Source organism: Cygnus olor, chromosome 6 (genome assembly GCF_009769625.2).
Source record: "Cygnus olor isolate bCygOlo1 chromosome 6, bCygOlo1.pri.v2, whole genome shotgun sequence".
NCBI classification, from domain to species: domain Eukaryota; kingdom Metazoa; phylum Chordata; class Aves; order Anseriformes; family Anatidae; genus Cygnus; species Cygnus olor.
Genome location: NC_049174.1, coordinates 8,018,087 through 8,037,311, shown reverse-complemented (window position 1 = coordinate 8,037,311; position 19,225 = coordinate 8,018,087). Strand labels below are relative to the sequence as shown.

Genomic DNA, 19,225 nt, shown 5'->3' with positions numbered 1-19,225 from the left:
TGTCCGACGTATTTAAACAATAAGGGATCCTTTTCCTCCTAGTAGGGCTGAAAGTGTGATTTGGTTGTCTAATATGGTAGCTGTATACAAAAAAAATTACAAATAGTTCAAGGCTTCTTCTTCATACTACTATTTTGGTATTGAAAGAGCAACAGGGACAGAAGCGGTCCTTCCCTCTTTTCTGTTACTTAAAAATGTGTATCTGCTTTTGCTCAGGTCATTTTCCCTCAGTCCTAGAAGAAAATAATCTGCAAGACTGTCCCATGCCCCGTCTTTGCAGGTGTGTGCTGTGATCCAGCCACGTGGGCTTTCAGCGTCGAGTCCTTCTTTGTGCCGGAGCTCCCTGACGGCCTTCAGACAAGGCTATGTGAAAGGCATCTCGTGGAGGAGAGCAGTCCTGTAAGTAAAAGCACAGCCATTAGTTCTCAAGCATGATTTGAGGGTGACTTTCTAACCTTAGCAGAGTTTAATGAAGAGGATAGAGTCACTTTGTTACAAGGATTTTCTGTTGCTGGGGACCTGGAGCTGACAGCCTTTGCCCTGCAGAAGTTGGCTGGAATTTCTCTTCCCTCATCTCCCTTTCCTTGCTACCAGTAATGTGGTGGGGTTTCTCCTCTTGGTGGTCAACCCAATTTCTCTTTGCTATGCCTGTGATTGCTCATAGAGATCTGAGTTTTGTTAATCAAAGGTAGCTCCCGACTGGGGTGGGAAGGAGTAGGGGTGCAGGGAGGACCCTGAGGTGCCCAGTTCTGTGTTGGATATGTAGGTATGGGTGGTCCCACATGACTAGGCAGGCTCAGAGCTCTCTCCAGAGACAGCAGGATTATTTTCATGGTGGGAGAAAATTGCCTTTGGTGAACTTGGTAGGTGTTTGGGTTTCTCACCCAATCCCAAACGTGTGCGAGGTTCCTCAGTGTAACAGCAGTTGCTTCCCATAAATCTAGCTCATTAGTCTCCAGTGATAAAAAGAAAAAAATCACATTAAGATGTTTTTAAAAGACCTTTGATGTGAAAGGAGCAACGTACAGGTCTTCCCATACCCCATAGAGTCCAGCTGGAGTTGTTCATGGGCTTTTCCTACAACAGCTGGACTCCACCCTACTGCTCCGAAGCACAGATCCAGTAAGGAGTGATGCGCGCCCCTACCACTTAAGTAGCATAGAAAGCTTTCAACCGGTGGTTAAAAGAAGTACTTGAAGTGCGGCCAAGCACCATAAAATCCTAAAGCGGCATTGATTTTTCCCTAGTGAAAAACGAACGGAGCTACTCGCCCAGCCTGCTCCGCTCCCAGGCATCCTGCAGTGCCTACCCCTCCTGTTAACTCACTTCAGGCAAGTTGTTAGCTAAAACCCACTGCTTAAAACTGCTCAGCTCAGGTTTAAGCCCTAGGTATCTTTCCCAGCCCTTCCCCACCATACAGGTCCTGCTAAGGCTTAAAGTATCGGGTTCTTCTAGGGTCTGTTTAGCACACAGAGAAAATCGTCTCATTAAAGCTATGATGTATTATGTCAAAGACATACCCAGGGGCTGGTTCCAAGGTAATCCGATAAAGCCCAGGCCAAAACAATGTTTCATTTTCTGTGAGATCAGAAATGAAATGTCTAATGAAACAGTTTATCCTGTGCAGGATGACACAGCTCTTGAAAGAAGAGTGAAGGGCAGGAGAGTGTCATGCAGAAAGGTCTGGCTCTTGGTTACCTTATGCTTATATGGATCAGGAGGAGAGCTTCACCGTGTCTCAAGTTTCCTTTTCCAGACCACATGTCCATGCTTTGGTGTTCTGGGGATGTGGGCTCATTGATGGTGATAAGACTGCTACAGACTCTTGATCCTGTTTCTATAATTGACCAAGCTAAAGCACCTTGAATCATGGGAAATTACTATTTTGCCATGACATTCATTTTCCAAAATCTAAAGCTTTGACACAAATGGCTTTTTCCTTCCCAAAACACAGGTTTTCCTTCCCATCCCTGCTGATTCTTAGTACCATCGTGCTGGTCCTCACATTCCTCTTGCGGAACTGGTAGGAGACCAACTCCATTAAGGGTTGCAAAGAACTTGGAAACTGTGGTGATGGACAGCGTACATACTGAAAGTGGTAAGATGTGAGGTGGAAATAAAGTATAAATAAACGTTAGGAAGATTACAATAAAATTTTTATATGCACTACAATGAGCAAAGTTACAACAGAAGTAGTTTACTGTGTTCCTCAGCCTTTTAAAAGTTAGGAGGAGCCAGGGCCAGGACTGCTTGTAGAACACCTTTTTTTTTTTTTCTCTCCTTGTGTATATGCATTAAAACATGTTTTTTAATGCTGTCATTATATGTAAATTTTCTCACGTGACCAATTATGGGCATCTCTTACAGTATTGGAAAGCAACAACATATATGACCAGAAGGCCTCTGGAGTTGCAGAGAGATTAAATGGATCCCATGCATCAGTTGTTCGTTTGTCTGTCTAGTGACAGGCCACTGTTTATCTTATGATAAAATAGCATGTTAGGGAAATGCTTCTCTCAACTGCATTTCTATAGAAAATGTTTTTTGTAGAGAGAAAATATAAGGAAAAGGTAAGATGAGAAAAGTTTGAAAAAAAAAAAAAACTAAAAAAAAAGTAACTTGAGAAATTCAGGGGCAATAAATCACTACACCAGATGGTATTCATCTGTGAATTCTGTGCAGAGCTATCAATTTAAAAAAATTGCACAGGAAAAAAAGGCAGGCATGATATCTGCCCGTTTCCACTGCCCATCTCTGTGGTGCCTTGGCAAGTCACAGGTGACTTGGTGCCATGTGCCAGCACCTCTGGATGCCTCCAGAGCTGACCTGGCGGCCCCACCACAGCCTCCAAAAATTTGACTCAGCGGATTATGTGTGTATTTACTTAGTAATTCTCTTAATTATAGTGAGGAAGTGCAACTAAATAGGTGGATTCTGAATAACATTTTAAAAATCCATCAGAACTGATTAACTCTGATCTTTCTGCCAACTTAAATTCCTTCAGAGATGAATGCATTATGTTGAGCTCACACACCTTTCATCCTTGGTTTTAGAGGGCTTTTGGCCCACATATGGCTGAGGAGACAGCCCGTGATACAGCTACAGATCAGGATGAAGTCTCATTTTGACATGAAACCCATCCTCACCATCCTGAGCGGGGCCTTGCAGGTAATTCCCATGGCTGGGGGGACAATGGATGGAAAAATAACTCGTCTTTATCTGGTCTTGGGTATGCAAGATAAGAGTCCCATCAGGGAGAAAGCATCCCCAGCTGATGGCTGGGTACCACCTGCTCTCCCACAGAAAAGTGTTATACAGGGACCCAGCTATGAAACGCCAGGAGGATGTAACCAGCAAGTAATCTACGGGGTTAAGCCCCAGCTTTATCGAATTTGGGCAGTTTTGTGTTGTTTTTTTCCTAGCAATTCCCTGAAAGTGTCAGAAAAATAATGAACGCTAGGGAATCCAGGAAACATTACAAGAAGGTGGTGATATATGGATTATGAAGCTTGCATTACAAGCTAGGGAAATTACATTTGTAGTGCCTGCACGAGCTGGGACTTCGGTGACAGCAGGAAAGCCCCTGCATCTCCTCAATCATATCTTCTCCCTTCCCTGCCTTGTGGATTGCAGGGTGGGGATAAATTCAGTGGGAGCTTATAGAGTTATAGCAGTTATTCGGAGACATGAAATAAGGGGGTCCATGACCTCAGTAACCTGAGGTGCGAGCCGCTGTCATTTAGGGTTTGGTAAAGAAATAGAAAATAAAGGCTGCTTAGGAAGCCATGGTTGTGGTTACAGGGTGAAATTGCCAATCAGCCTCAGCCGTTCCTACCAAAAAGCCGTGCTGCTGCCGGCAGCTCTTCCACAGGTAACAGCTCAGCATGTGCCAACCTCCCTGAGGGGTGAGCAGTGAATGTGGGTATGGCGTCTACGGAGAAAAATACTTTGTTAAAAAATGCACTGTTTTATTTGCCGGTCCTAAAATGACGTTTTACAAAGAGAAGAAAATTGATTTAAAGGCCACAGGAACAAATCAAGGGGTCAATTTTGACTTTAATTCCAACAATTAATTAAGGAACTCTTCCAGAGAGGTTTGCAAAATGAATATTGATCTCGGATCTCAGGCACTCTGCAGTCATGCCTCAGTCCTGGTTCATATCCTCACGCTCTGATTTACGGGCTGCATTTGGCAGCAGAGGAGCCGCTCAACAGGTGGCTCAGCGGAGATGTTGGGGTGCCTGTCCTGAGCACATCGTCTGCACCCAAACAGCGGGGTGGGTCTGAGCAAGGTGGGGATGGATGTGCAGTGTCGGATGGGCAGGAGTCACCTCATGCTGTCCTGCTGCTCCTCGCCCTTCTCGCTTCCAGAAAATATCACAGAATGGGCAGAAAGAAACTAGGGAGGGTAATCAATCCATGGGTGAATTTTTCTTCATCTCTTCTTTATTCTGCCTCTTCCTCCTCCTCACTGGGGGCACTTGTCTGAAGCCAACAGATGATGGAGTCACAGACATTTGGTGAAGGGTGTAGCTGCATTTGATGTCAACCTCTGAACATAACAGAAAATCTTGGGACAAGTTAATCTGGACCATTCCCCTTCATGCTGTACCTGTCACCCCTTCTTGCAGATGCACTTTATTCTGACTGCAGAGCATGGCTTTGTGAAATGAGTGATGCCAGCAGAATTTGCGATCATACAGTAAATGAAAACATCAGACAAGCAGGATTTTCCAGTGCCACCTGGACCTAAAGCAAGCAGCATCAGGGTTAATGCTGCTGCTGCATTTAGAAACCTGGGAAGTGAATTTCCAGCATAAGAAACCGTTTCTACCCACTTGGTACAAAATACATCCCCTCTTCATGGGAACATAATCAGATTAAGCAGGTGAGAGAGAGTCAGCGTAACTTGGAAAGATTAGGTGTGAATTCTAGTCACAACATAGCTTCAAAAATAGAAATCAGGGTTTTTAACATTGAGAATTACTGCAGGGCTGAGAAGTACCCCTGATGATGAAATATAGCTGATATTTAGATTCTTATTGTTTTATTTACTGCCACATTTAGAGCGTGCCCAGCTAGTTAGCTAACTATTTACAAAACATATTTAATGTTTGGAGGCACTCAGTATGGCCATAAAATTATTTTTAAGGGCATGCAAGCACAGTGTGTTAACAGCACATGCACTCTGGTTCCCAGTGGAAGGAAGAAAAAATAAAAAGAAGAAAAAAACATTTTCCGAGTAGGCTCAATCGTCTCATCCTGAGTTTGGTGGATGGGCTGCACAGCTCAAGCTGGTTGACTTCCCGGCACTCGATGGGAGCCACTTAGAAGGATGAACTGAAGAGATCAATAACTGTTACATGCTGTAAGTGATGTATCACCGAGTACTTCAGAGCTGTTAAAAATTCTGTGATAAAGGATGGCTTGCTGGAAGCTGAGAAATTAAGGAGGGCAAAGCACCCCACGTGGTGGCTGTAGGGATAGAAAGTCTCCCCATGCAGAGACGGGGACAGGCACTGGAGAGAGGCACCCGTGTGCATGTTTATCCATTTATGAAAATCAGGAATCCAGAGGCAAATGCGCCCAGCAGTCCCCCAGTATAGGTAATTGAAAACGAGGGCTGAAAACATGAGTTTACGTGTCATGCTCCAAGGGTTAATAGTCTTCTGGGGCACTTAAGATGAAATCCCTGCGAGAGTCCACACCATGTCTCCTGCCTATCCCTCAGCCATTACTTTGTTTCTTCTTTCAGTAAATTTTTATTATGTAGGACACAGTGATTTTTTTCCCTAGCAAATCTCATGCTGGCTCACCCTTCACATATTATATTCATCAGGAGGCTCTACAGCTTTCTCTAAGGATCCTTGCTGCTATTTTTCCTGGTAGTGTGGGGAGGGCTCGGGAGTCCTGGGAGAACCATTAGTTCCTTTTGAAAGGATTGATATGGACTTGGCCCCCTTCCAGTCCTCTACTGTAGAAACTGTAATTTATCACTAAAAAGCATACATTATTTTTGCGAGCCGTTCAGCTACTTCATTCTCAGTTCCTTCAACTTTTCTGGATGGGTGCCATGGAAACCCAAATGATATATTATAATTCAGTGGTGGGGATTGAGCAGGCTCCTCTTTATTGCTATATGTACATCTCCATCAGCAGGAGCAGCCCAGTCCCCATGTCGGGTGCAGGAGGGATGGTGGGACCCAGACAATGGGATGGGGCAGCGTGATCAGCATCACCTGCTGGAGGTGTGTGGCCATGGGATGAAGGCAACAAACCAAGGTGAAGTAGGAGGCTCTGTCTCTGCTTCGTGTCTTCCTTAAGTGTGTTGGGTTTCTGGATTGGAGTGGTGAAGGTGAGGTGACTCTCCTTTTGTGTGCTGCCTTATGAGCATATTCATACTTTTGGTCACACAAGGGTACTCTTGGCATTAGTCATTTTGGTATCACGCTGAGGTGCCCTCTATGCCCCATGTCTAGCTGGCTCTGAGTCTTCCCTATAAAGCTGAGACAGGGCCAGGTCTGAAACTTGTTTCCCATCATCTCAACAACCCTCACTTCTCTGCTCTAGGGGACTTCTTGCTGTCCTATTGGCATGGGAATAGGAATAAGAGCAGAGAGGGGCTGATCGCACATCAGCTTCTTCTCAACAAACCCTCCCTCTTCACTGCTGTTTACAGATTTTTTCTGGTCACCTCTGACATTTCCTTCTACTCCTCTCAGGACTATTTATTTCAATAAAAGGCTTAGAAATAATGACTGGGTGCTACCCTATGGCACATAGGAGTGCTACAAGTGATACGCTAACAAACGAGCAAGCCAGAGTAATGCACCAAGGCTGCTGCTATCTCACATCTGCATGCACCTATGCAAGGTAATATATAACACAAGTAATGCTGCCTTATGTTAACAGCAGGATGGCCAAATAATGTAGGACAGCAAACTTTCTCCCCTGAGATTATTTTGCTGGTGCAGACACCAGGACTGAGACATTTAAACAAGAAGATGCAGATCCCTGAGGCTGAACATAAAATATTTATATGTAGAGACCGTGGACCAATAAATTTCAGTTATAAATGTTTACAGCTGAAGGTAGTAATAAATAACCTTCCAAAAGCAATATTTCAGTTTGCACTTATTGTACTTGTACTACACATTATATATTCAGGAAACAATAATAATTATAGCAGGACATAGAATTAGCTCATGTTTAATGAATGATTACCCAGTTTACTTGTGATCGTTATAACATCAGGACACAATTAAAACTGTGAAATGTTGTTTATTCTGGAGAGATATGGGATTGTTTCTCTATGGCTACCATTTATATGCCCAACCAATGCATAATATGTTCATTAAATTGTGACAGGTGGGTAAGCTTTAATAAATTTGTCAGACAACTGCTAATTCTTGAATTTCCAGCCATCTAACTTCAGCCACGCAGACTTCACATGGGCTTTGGCAACTTTTGGGTTGCGTGCCTGGCACATTAACCTCAGACAGGGAGAGGACAGAGTAACTTTACAAGTTACTTTACGTGCATGCAAGCTGGAGGACTCTGATGAATCCTGACGTGAGCCTTTAACAGGTGGGCTTCACCTTTCCTAGTGGGAGCTGTCTAAAACCACAGTGTCTGGTCAAGCACAGTCCTTAGGCTCCCGTGGGCCGTGCACAGAGGGAGAGGCATCTCCTGCGGAGATTTACCATGGGGTGATGCCATGAGTCTTCTCCTAGGGAGGCTTAGTGCTTGCTGTTGGCTATAAACCACGTTCTACAACAGCCTCTGATTGATCAGCTTTCACTGGACAACTTTTCACTGTTTTTACACTTAAATTTATTTTCCAGGCAATCTCTAGATCCACTTGGTGGATGCCACTGCTGTGCTTGCTTCTCACGCCATTTAGCAGCAATGGGAAGGATGCTTGGATGCTGGGAAGGGACAGTACAGGAAAATAGTGAGAGTTAACTTTTCCTGAACACTCCTTGGGCTAACACACTTGGTGAGCTGCCTTCTTTCTTTCTTCTCTCTTCTAAGAGAGTATGAGAAGCCTGCCAAATTTCCCCCCTCATAGCCTGCATCTCCACTAACAACTACCTGAGATAAATTTAGCTGGGGAACCAAACCGGTTGGTTTGCCTTTTGGGGGAAAGCAACCAATTTGCAGGCTTTGATCTTCACTACAACGCTTGGAATGTGCAAGGAGAGCGAAAAGGAGAAATTGGCAAATATTTGAATGCAGCCCTCTGTGACAGCTCCCCATAGCAATCCTTCTTCAGGAGTCCCCTCGGAGATTTGCGCTGTTTCAGGAGCAGATCAAAAGTAATGATATGTGTGGTAAGGATGCACAGTTTCCGTGTTCCCCTCCACATTTCTGAACAAGCTATTGTATGAGGTTGTGATCTTTTAGGCTGCAAAAACAGTATTTCAGACAATTTTTTGCAGATAGGTTGGAAAAAGCAGAAGGAATGCTTCCAAAAGCTGTGGTGGGAGCTTGGACCAGACTCCTACACCCAGAGCACGAAGGTAGCTCTGGTGAGCTGCTCTTGCTGCTAGAGCCAAGAGTGCAGATAAATGTTTTGGTGGGCTGGGACCTTGGGATAAGGCACGAGCTGGGACATTCTGCATCTGCCCTCATATAATGCATCATTTCAGATCCATGTACGGCTGCCCTGCAGGATCTTTGCACAGCTATGCAGATGGGAGAATGGAGAAACTCTGAACAAATGATGAAAATATTAATGAAGGTTAGGATTCCCATTAATTATTGAACTACTAATTGAATTATTGAAGAATAATTATTAATATTCATAGCATCCAGATTGGTGGTGATAGATTAACCATGATGGCATAATTTAACAAACATTTTTTAAAATAAAACATTGAACAAATAGCGTTTCCACCATTTTTCCATCTTAAAAAAATGAAGTGTGACGGGCTCATGAATATATGCAGCCTTTACTGATTTTGAAGCATGCTTTTGTATATTTTATTTTTATTATGAATTGTGTTATGGTAGATTTTGTCCTCAAGGTGTTTCCCAATAAACTTCTACGCTTCCTGAGACAGGAAGAAACCTATGACAAAATAAGCTTGTGGTAACAGCACTATAAATCTATGGCATGGGGTAAGTATCATAGTAAGTAAGCCTGTAATATATCTCTATTCCTTTCTACTGATTTCTGTCTGAAGCCTCTATAACACAGTGATTGATGTATATGAAAAACCTTTTAACAAATGTTAAATTGGGAAGTGAAATATTCTTTTAAAGTTTTCCAGGATATGTAGAACCAAATTGATGCCTGAATCTCCTGAAAGGTTACATTGACTTGCATTTTGCAATAGTCTTTTTTCATTAAATAATTTCTACATCAGATTTTTCATGGCAGTGGTATTATAGTAAAATATAGCTTATAGTTTTTAAAAAAAAAAAGTTTCACAAATGAACACCAAAATGCAAAACTCTGCAAAGAAAATTTGCAGTTTCTGCAAAATGTAAGATTTTGAAAAGCTTGTTTGTGCTTCTTAATCAAGAAATGATTTGCTGATATTTTCAGTCCAAAAAGATTTCTTCTATTGGAGAAAAAGGTTTTAGGAGAGACCAATCCACCGGATCTGACTACAAGCCCATGCCTATCAAATTCTGTCCGTCTCTTCTGTAGGAACTCTTTAAACAGATGTGTTTGCTGTCTGTGATTTTATCATCTTTTCTCTAAATTATTTAACTGCACTTCATAGGGAATAATGGTTCTTTGACTTCCTACACAATATAACATCATGTCAAAAATAGACTTGAGATCCCGTAATTTATATTACTGAAGTACTGAATGGCCTTGCCTGGGAACAGGCTGTTCCAGCGTGAAGTAGAGTACCAAGTTGTGACGGGAGATGGTCTTTGCAGTGAAGACCTGACACTCGAGGCAAACAAAACTAGGAGTAGAGGACATCCCAAGACCACCAGAAGGAAGTGGTGGAATATGAGTGACAAATCTAAGCTGTCTTCCAAAGTATCTCACTGTTTTCTGTTTATTCATCCCCATCTTTCCCTGTCTGGCCTGCGGACGAGAGGTAGAAAATTCCTGCTTTACTTCAGTGTTTGTACTGAGGAATTAGCTTATTAAGGAAGCAGATCCAGAAGTGTCCCGGATTGTATGTTGCAACTCAGCAGAAGATGAGCCAACAGGGAATGGGGATGACTAAATTTATTCATTCAGTGGGTGGACATTCCTGTCTTGCAAACCACAATGACAGATCCATCATAAAAAGCTGGGCTATTAAATTGTTGTTTAGCAAATACAAACTGAAACACCTCCTGTATGTCTGAAATTATGCATCTGTGCAGGGTTCGAGGTCAGGCTGGCCCACTGGCCGGGTGATGGCTATAGTTACCCTTTTTATAGGCAGAGCTAGTGAGGCTAGTCCTTTAGGGCTGAAGCTAAGAAGGCAAGCTTACTTACAGGCTCATTTTATTTAAAGGTGTCTACTATGTTTTATTTATTTTGGGGGAAAAATAACTGAAAATGTGCAGTTTTCCCAGAGCACTGGAGTAAGTTTCAATACTTTATGCTATGCCTCTTTGTGAGGATGCACACCTAGCACTGGGTCTGCATCTGTAGCTGTTATTTTTTTTATTTTCCATTTTATTTATTTATTTGTTTGTTTGTTTTATATTTTATTTTTCAGTGGAATACTGCCGAAATAATGACCAAGATTTGGGCCACAACCTTGTATCGGTTGGCATGTGGAGGCAGAGGTAAGACCTGGGGCTGGTCCTGCTGAGCACCAAGGTGCAGCTGTGGCCCTCACTGCGCTGCCTCCAGCCTGCCCTCGGATTTTGCACCTTTAGGGCTCTGCTGCCTGCCAAATGCCCAGGACTGATTAACATACTTAATCATTTCTCCTCATCAGTGTCATTTTCTTGATGCCACCCTGTGTAAGTGCTCTGGACTTGAGTTTCTTCTGCCATGGTTCATGTTGCAGCTGGATCCTCCCTGCCATGAACTTACTGGCAAGCTTGTAGAACTTGCAAATAATGTGTTCTTGCCTAAAAGACAAGGCGATGCTGCTTTAGCAGCCGCTGTTCTTAGAACTTATCTGAGGGCTTTGTCAGTAAGCAAGCTCTCTTCAGGACTCTGCTTCTTGTGATATATTGGAGGCTGTTACTTGGTACAAAGCAATTAGAGGCGAGGCAATTTTGCAGCAGAAGGCATGGGGATGCTGGCTAATCGCGGCCTTCTCAAGTGCTGTGCTGGCTGACAAACCCATCCTTGCTGTTGGGAGTTGTGTTTCCTGGAGCAAATCAGGTCACTGAGATCTGCACTCTTCCATGCAGCTCAATAAGGTGGCACACCACAAGATGTCCCTGAGGCTGCGGGTGCGTGCGGTGTCCTGTGGGGTGCAGGAGGCCACTCGGTGTCCACTTGGTGGAGCCTGGGGATGTGAGCTCATCTGGCAGGATGTTAGTTTGCAAATAGGTGCTTCTGCTCATCCCAAAGAAAGACAGAGCGATATCTTCCCCAGAACAAGAGGCTTTGCCAGTAGGGTTTGTGTTCTAATTGAAGGGACAAGATCTTTCCCAAAATCCTGAGCATTACCAAACAAGACATGGAGTTTGAAACTGCTGTGTGTTTGCAGCCACAGGACCACAATACATCTGTGCCATGCAAAGAGCTTCTTTTCTTATGCATATTTGTATATGGAGATGAAGTTTTTCCAAAGAGACAGCAGTTCCCTTCCCCCTACTAGCTAGAAGATAAACTGTATTATTTCTTTTTCTTTTTTTTCCAATAATAGGTTCCTGCAAAGAAGCCACATGTGGAGCTTCACTTGCTTATATATCTGACATCCTCTCATCCATCTGGTGGGTGAGCAGTGCTGATCTGAGCTGGTAAAAAGGGGTCTTACCCCATCTGGACGTTTGTCCCCTGAAATGGAAGTGATGGGGACACCTGGCTTACTAGAGCTTGGTGGCAGGACTAGGGACACGAAGAGGGCAGCGCCAATTCAGCACAAATTGGTGAAAGTAAGAAATGAGGACCCTGAGAGCACCACAAAAGAGGGGCTCAAGCAGCAGCACAGTGCAGGAGCAGTGCCTTATCCTTTGCATGGTGAGCTGGCAAAGTTACATCTGGAGAGGAGAGGAAACCACGAGAATGGTTTTCCTGGAGAAAAACTGTCGTCCTGGGCAGATGGCTCAGCCAGCCAGCAAGGATTACAAACCTCTTTGGGAATCCTTGCTTTATGGCTAGTGAGAAGGTGATATTGTCAGTGACAGCACAGAAAGATTGGCTGAAATAAAATAAAGAGGTTTCCATGGTGATCCCTTCATATCGCAGTAAATTTCATCCTGCAGTCAGCTGGGTTGCATCTCTTCCCCCGGAGGAAGAGTCCTCAGCTCCCCCCCTGTTGTTAGTTACTAGTTGTGCTGGGAAATGCTGGCAGATCCCAAGCAAAGACAGTGACAAGGATCTCTGAGATGGCCTTGTTGACGATCCCAAAGAGGTCGGGTTGGCCAGGCGGTGCCCAACTGCTTCAGAATAATTCTGCATCCTATTATAAATAGATAAAGAATAGATATCGAGATACAGATGTGGCTAAGAATAATAGAGGAAAGCAGGAGGCTTCTTCCCGTTCTAAAGTGGGGAAAGGAAGCTCTTTGCACCGGGGTGACTGATGTAGTGTCAATATTGGGAGCATAGCAGGAGGAAGAGGCAAGGGGTCTCCCTAGGTTGGGTGCTGACAGCCCACTGACAGCATGCCCTCTCCTTTGGGGACACAAGGAACCCCTCCAGCTGCCCGCTCGCAGTGCCACGTCTGTGTGCTGTCTCTGGCAGAAGAGTTGAGCAGCTGCAAGACATGCCGTGCTGCAGGCGGGCTCAGTGACAAGCTTCCCTGCTTGTCACCCCGGGATGACGGCATCTCCCCATCTGCATCTGAATTCGGGAGCCGCGAACGCAGTGCAAGTCGAGCTTTGCCACCCGAAACATGCTTAGTAAGAAAAGCCTTTCCCTGGGAAGGTGTGGCATTGAATGCAAATGAACGCTGCCTTAGGACTGTGTTAATTTATGCTACAGAGCAAATCCTTTTCATCTGCTTAATGCACTGTAAAACCAAAAACGTGTTGACCGATGCATGGCCATGCTCAGACCTCTATAAATGTGGTGTCTTCAGTAGCAAAGAGGGATGTGCAGAAAGGGTGCCCTGATTATTGCCACCTGTAAGGGCTCAGGGTGTGCGGGGACACTCGGGAGAGCAGCAGAAAGGTTCCCTGGACTCTGGTGTGATGGCGAGGGTCCTGCCACCAAACCAGCTGGTTAGACAGGCTGCTGCCCTGGGAGGTAATTGCAGAGGATGTGTTACACCCACAGCCTTTGGGATTAGTCTGCCTGGCTTTGTTTAGCCCCAGCCGCTTTCCAAGACAACCTTTCATCAGATGGGGCACGTTTAAAGGAACCTTTCATCAGGTGGATGGAAAAAAAATGCAGCTCCGGAGCTACCAGGCTGCAAAGAAAAGCTATTTATAAAAACAAAAAAAAAAAGAGATCAGGATACATACTGACTGACTCTGCAGGGAGGGCTTGAGGAAGCCTTACGAGGCAAAATAAAAAGACCCTGGTTGTGGCTGGAGGCTGTGACTTTCACCCAGGCTCAGCGCCGGGGAGCTGGGTGTCAGCCGGTCAGGGTGCTCGGGGTGAGTGCTCGCCCCGCTTGCTCACGTCGCCCTCCCCGGGAGTGGCTTGTGTGCATTGCTGGGGTAAATTTGCTTTGCAAATCTACCTTTGTGTCTTCAGATTAGCTTTGTTTGCTCGGGGATTTTTGGAGGTAATGTGGGGGAATATTCATGTTTCTATTAGTTGGAATTTCTGCCTTTTGTTAACATCATGCCAGCATGTCACTCAAGGCAAGCACACAAAGTGGGTATTTTCAGGATAGCTGACAATTCTTTTTTGCTTTTAGATCATTTCTCTTGAAGCTAGTCACCCTACTGTGGGCAGATCTCTGCTGCTCACTGCTCTGACTGCTGGCCATTGGACCCTGCTTTGGCTAGGTGGGTGCTGCTCAGCAGCACTGCCAAAAATCTGCTGTCTTGTAGGTACAGGAGAGTCATCTGAGGACACGTGCAACAATTGCACCCCCTCAGCACCCCTTGTGTGGGTGTGCTCGTGCTGTGCAGTGTGCTCTCCTCTGCTAGCATGGCTGGTGATGCACCCTCTGTCCTCCTGCACTGAATCTGATGATGTGCAATGTGTGGCTATGAAGGCTAAGTTATCATTTCTTGCTGCTTGCATTTCTATGCAACCCAGCGTTAATTTGGGGAATGATGCAAGAAAGAGAACCTGACCACCTGCCCTGTCAAAGCTTGGAGAGAGGGAACAAGAGGTCCCTGGTCATCCTGTGCCAGAGGAACATGGGGAAGCCCTCCCACCAGCAAGTTTTATTTATTCCCAGTATAAGATACTGGTTCATCATAGGCTTCTTCATATAAAGCAGCGAGAGACTCCTCTCCACAGGATTTTTTGCCTCAGGCCAGCCCTCCCCATGGGGCTGGGAAACGAGCTGCCCACCCAGCCGAATGGCCTCAGCATCTTGGGAGCAGGAGGGTTTCAGTCGAAGACCACAGGCAGATTCAGAGCATAGTCAAGGGGCATCCTCAAAGGGGAGGAGAACAATTAATGGTTTTCATGCTATAGTAAAATAAGTTGAATTTGCATAAAATGATGAGCTGGGATCTGAAAATAACCTTTGGCTTCCTGGAAAATCACGTTTCATCTCTTTTACCAGCAGCATTTCAAAGAGAGGTGCTAGAGATGGCAGAGCAGAAGAACAAGAGATGATATGGAGTGTCCAGTATTGCCATAAAGGCAATACTGGACACCACGGAAACCTCCTTGGTACGGTGAGGTGTGGCCAAGAAGGTGTGCATATTGTCCTTCCTCAAGGTGCAAAGATCAGAGCTGTGCTGGGTCTAGTGCCCAGGATGGGCTGGCTTGCTAAAACATGCTGCATAGACAGCCCAGACCTTAGGGATTAAACAGAGTTTGTTAACAATAGTTTCTTTTCAGGCTCAGAAATTGGGGAGCGGCCATTTCACCTGCTCTGCTGGGTTGTAGGACTCCGCAGTTCACAGAAGGAGAGTCGCACCTGATTGGCATTGGCATCCATCCACCAGAAGGCATTAGCAGCACGCTCAGAAATCACACCAAGGTAAGCAACCACCAACTCCAAAAACGTAGCATCTGCAGGAATTTGTTACTCTTTATTTTTTTTAAAAAAAGTGATTTTTTCTTTTTTTTTCTTACAATTCCCATTCGTTAAGAATGTGCAAGCACCTCATTAACTCCGATGGTATGATATTTTTGGCTAGCCGCATTGCTAAGCATGTGTTAAGCTCTGATGAAGTGCAAGAAATTACCTTTGTAACAGCAGTGGTGTCTTCTGAATGCAGTTAGCGCCTCACCAGTGCTGATAAGGTGCGAAAAATGATCTTCCCATCTACAGTTGTGTCAACTGAATGCAATTAGCACCTTTACATGTGTTTAAAATCATGACCGCAGGTTATACATTTCAGCAGCCTGCAATACATTAGCACTTAATCCCATCTTTGTGAATCAAGGGGAAAAAAATCGCTGCAAAACCAGCACAATGCATACAATTAAGTGCCATTAACATTCCATTAACTATTTTTAATGAACTAAATCCCGTCCCAGATTGGTGAACAATGGACTGGGGACTTTGCATAGTTCGCTGACAGGAGTTGCTGGCTCTGTAGGGTTGTGCCAAAGGAAGATCTGCTTACCCCTGCTAGACTTCAACTGGCTCTGTTAAAATGGAGTGGCAAAGCCCTGCTTTTCCTTTCCTGGGTATTTAAGAAATAGTGGATGCTAATGCAGAGGACATGAAATGGGGCAAGGAGCTTCCAGCAGTGGGCCAAGATGTGCTGTGTTGGTCATTCCCATGTCACTCTCAGGCTATGAATCTCTTCTCCAACTGTACTAAAGGTGATCTGACCGGTGTCTCCATATGGAAGTCTCTCTGTGTCCAAATAACTTCTGTCAGCAGTCGCCAAGCTCCTCCCTGTTCAAACTTACCAGACCGAGGATGAGTGCGACTGATGCAAGAGCTCCACTCATTTTTTCACGCGAAGGGTGCGTACAGAATGGTGGTATTCAGACATCACACACTGACCCAGGAGAAGCTTTCTGTGAATATTTGAAAGCTGTAAATAAGGAAGTAACAGAGCTACTTCAAAAGTAATTCCACCCCAAGCAAACTTTTACAATAAGGATTGAACTAACGATCAGTCCAAGCCATTTTCTGTGCTGAGACTCGCATTGCCTCCTTGTACAAAGCCATGCTTTTCAAGCAGTTTTACCAAAATTGCTGGTGACACCTCCACAGGAACAAGCATCCCCATGCTGGGGCTGGAGGCTGGACACCACAGAAGCAGTTTCTGTATTTCACCTTTAATCATTTTTTAAAAGCCAGCTATTGATTTTTCACTTCCAAGAGGAATCTGCAACAGCCGTGAGGGTTGTTTGGTTGTTGTTGTTTGACTTTTTGACTTTTATTTCCATTCTTTACACCGCTTTTGTAATTGCAAGGGAGAGATCCACATCTGAGAACCTTGACAGGGGGTGTTAAGGACTTCTGCTGCTGACAGCGGTCCCACAGCAGTGGGAGGTTGCAGGGAGCCTGGGGATTGTCAGGGTGAAGGGAGCACCACGCTCAGCTCGTTGCACTCCTTGCACAGCATGGGACACAAAGCTTCAGTCGAGTAACTTGTGGCTGAACCAGAGCATATCTTTGAGAAAGGCACACTCTATCGTGCTGCAATTTATTCCTGACTGTCCTTTTTTTTCCTCTGTATTTCCACAGTGCATGGATCTCTGTATGCAAGATTAACATCTGGAAAGAGTTATCTGAAGGTGATGTTGTCCTGTTTCTGAACCTAAATTCAAGCCCTGTCCCTGCTAATAGAAGTGTCTGCTGTGAATTTAGATGTTTATGTTTTGTCTTCTTAAAACTTAAAAAATAATAAAAAAAAAAGTTTTAAAGGTTACCTTTCAACACCAGTGTCTTAAAGCACCATATGAACATGGGTGTCTAGCAGCCTTCTGGACCAACACTGTTAATGGAAAGGGGCTTGAAGCCTGCTGAAACCAACCACTGTGGGTGGGTGAGTCTGGCTGATGTTGGCTTTGCTGGGTAATTATTTTATGTTGTGGTGGGAATTGTATGGGATTTACAGGACCCAGTGAGGTCCTTTACTTCTTTTATTAAGCCTTGTCTTTTAAGGTTTCCTTTACTGTGCTGGGACAAACATCTCACTGCTGTGTGTGTATGCATGTATGGTGTTACCCCAAAGAGCCTCAACCCTAATTTTCTGCTCACTGCACTCCTTTTCAGAGGGCACTCCCTGACCGTATGGGCAGCAAGCCCTGAGTGGCCAAGGGTGAGACGAAGGGGATTTATTCCCCTGCTGCTGCCCAGGTCCCCCATCCCCAGAAGCACCCGACCAGGCAGTGAAACTTTTCTGCAGCTCACTGAGGGCTGGAACAGCCAGGCTGACTCTGTTTTAAGGGAAAGATCCTAAAACTCGAGGTTAAAAAAGAGATAAATCAGCATTATTAAGTGGATTTGATGCCGTGTGTGCTCAGTCCAGGCAAGGCAGCACTGCAGCAGCATCATGCCTGGAGCCAGGGTGTTGTGCATCCCTGTTGGGATGCAGCTGGTGGGACATGGTGCTGACAGCCATCCCTTCTGGAAATTAAATTTCACTCCCCTCAGTTGTCCTCGGCTGGCAGCCCTGCTGCTCGCTTGCCGAAGGATTGCTGACCATGCAGGTTATCATGGGCTGAGTCCAAAACCTGTGAGATCAGTGAGAAAGGGCTCTGGCAGCCTTTTGATCGGGTCCCAAAGGGAGGTCCTTCTCCCCTGGGAGACACGACAAAAAGCCCAAACCCTCTGAACGCTCAAGGGCCCTGAAAATGAGCCAAAGGGTCAAGTGTCTCTCCTTGAACAAGGGTGCAGATCCCCATTACGATATCCGGGTTCTGTGGGCTGAAGTCCATGCAGGTGGGATGAGCAGAGGAAAATGTGAGCAATAACTGGAGATGAGAGAGCATTGCTGAGTAGGCAGGGTCTGAGGGGAGTTTCTGGTCTGAGGAGCAGAAATTAAAAAAAAAATAAAGGCACAATGCTTGCTTCTGCCTCTAGATGATTCCTGCTGGGTTTTCCAGTGATGTGCAGAGGGAAAATAGCCCGTGTAGGCTACTGCTCGATGCAGGTGTTTATAAAATTGTATCTATTTAAACAGAGGAATATGCTTTTTCCTGATGAGGTCGCTTTGAAAAAACAGCAGTATGTCGCTTGACCCAAGCCTTTAACTGGAACTGTCTTGGCAATTTAATGAAATTAAATGGCTTGACTACGGGGAGTTCATTAGTAAGTAATCCAAAGGCTAAAGCTCTCTGAGCTAGTTCAGCTCTCAAATGCTTATTTGTGTTTGCCAGGTTCAGTAAAGCGAAACCCCTTAATAGGCGCTGGCAGCATTTACGACGTGCTCTCCTCTGATCTGGGGATGGCAACACACACATGGGGGTGACTTCACATTTCGGCGTGAGGTTTGCAGAAAGCACCTCCAGAACGGTCACGCAGCCCCCTGTGTTTAACCAGGCAGCCTCGGGTGGCTTTGCAGAGGCCGCTCTGTGTCTCAAACTTCTTGCTTCTGGCAAAGCAAGCCGGGGAATCTCATTTATTTCCAACGAGCTTTCCGAGACGGCTGCTGTTGGCAGCAGTGCAATGCTGAACCTGCGAGGGGCTCTGCCTTTCTCATCGTGCTGGGCCACGGATGGGATTACGATCGGTTTTATTTTGTGCCGTTTGCCCAAGGGCGACCGAGGATGTAAAGTGTCTCTAGGATTTCGGCAGGTTGTAAAAAAAATAAATAAGTAAAGGACACCTGAACTGATGCTTATTGCCTTTGAGAGGGGATTCAGAGGAGCAAGAAGGGTAAGGAGCTTTCTCCTGCTGCGTAAAGGGAGCTGGGAACCCAGAAAACAAGTGAATGTGATAAAGTTGAGCAGTGCTTAATTCACCAGGTGTAAACAAGATTTACAGGTGAGTGAGCTGCAGCACTGCTGAAGGGTTGGAAGGGGAGCTCGCTAAAAGGTGCCTGAAACAGCTAAAGGAATATCCTGAATATATCTGGATTTATTTTTTAAGGTAGC

At 45.1% G+C, this 19,225-nt stretch overlaps 2 long non-coding RNA genes across 2 annotated transcripts; both read left to right on the top strand.

The window, feature by feature from the left end:
- Positions 1-8,652: 8,652 nt before the first annotated feature.
- LOC121072277 lies at positions 8,653-12,065 on the top strand. The gene is made up of 3 exons (XR_005821101.1): positions 8,653-8,743; positions 10,680-10,929; positions 11,790-12,065. It is a non-coding gene; the product is annotated as an uncharacterized LOC121072277 (long non-coding RNA).
- Positions 12,066-13,932: 1,867 nt separating this feature from the next.
- LOC121072595 lies at positions 13,933-16,974 on the top strand. Its single transcript, XR_005821333.1, has 4 exons — positions 13,933-14,043; positions 14,781-14,897; positions 15,059-15,200; positions 15,995-16,974. It is a non-coding gene; the product is annotated as an uncharacterized LOC121072595 (long non-coding RNA).
- The last annotated feature ends 2,251 nt before the right edge of the window (positions 16,975-19,225 follow it).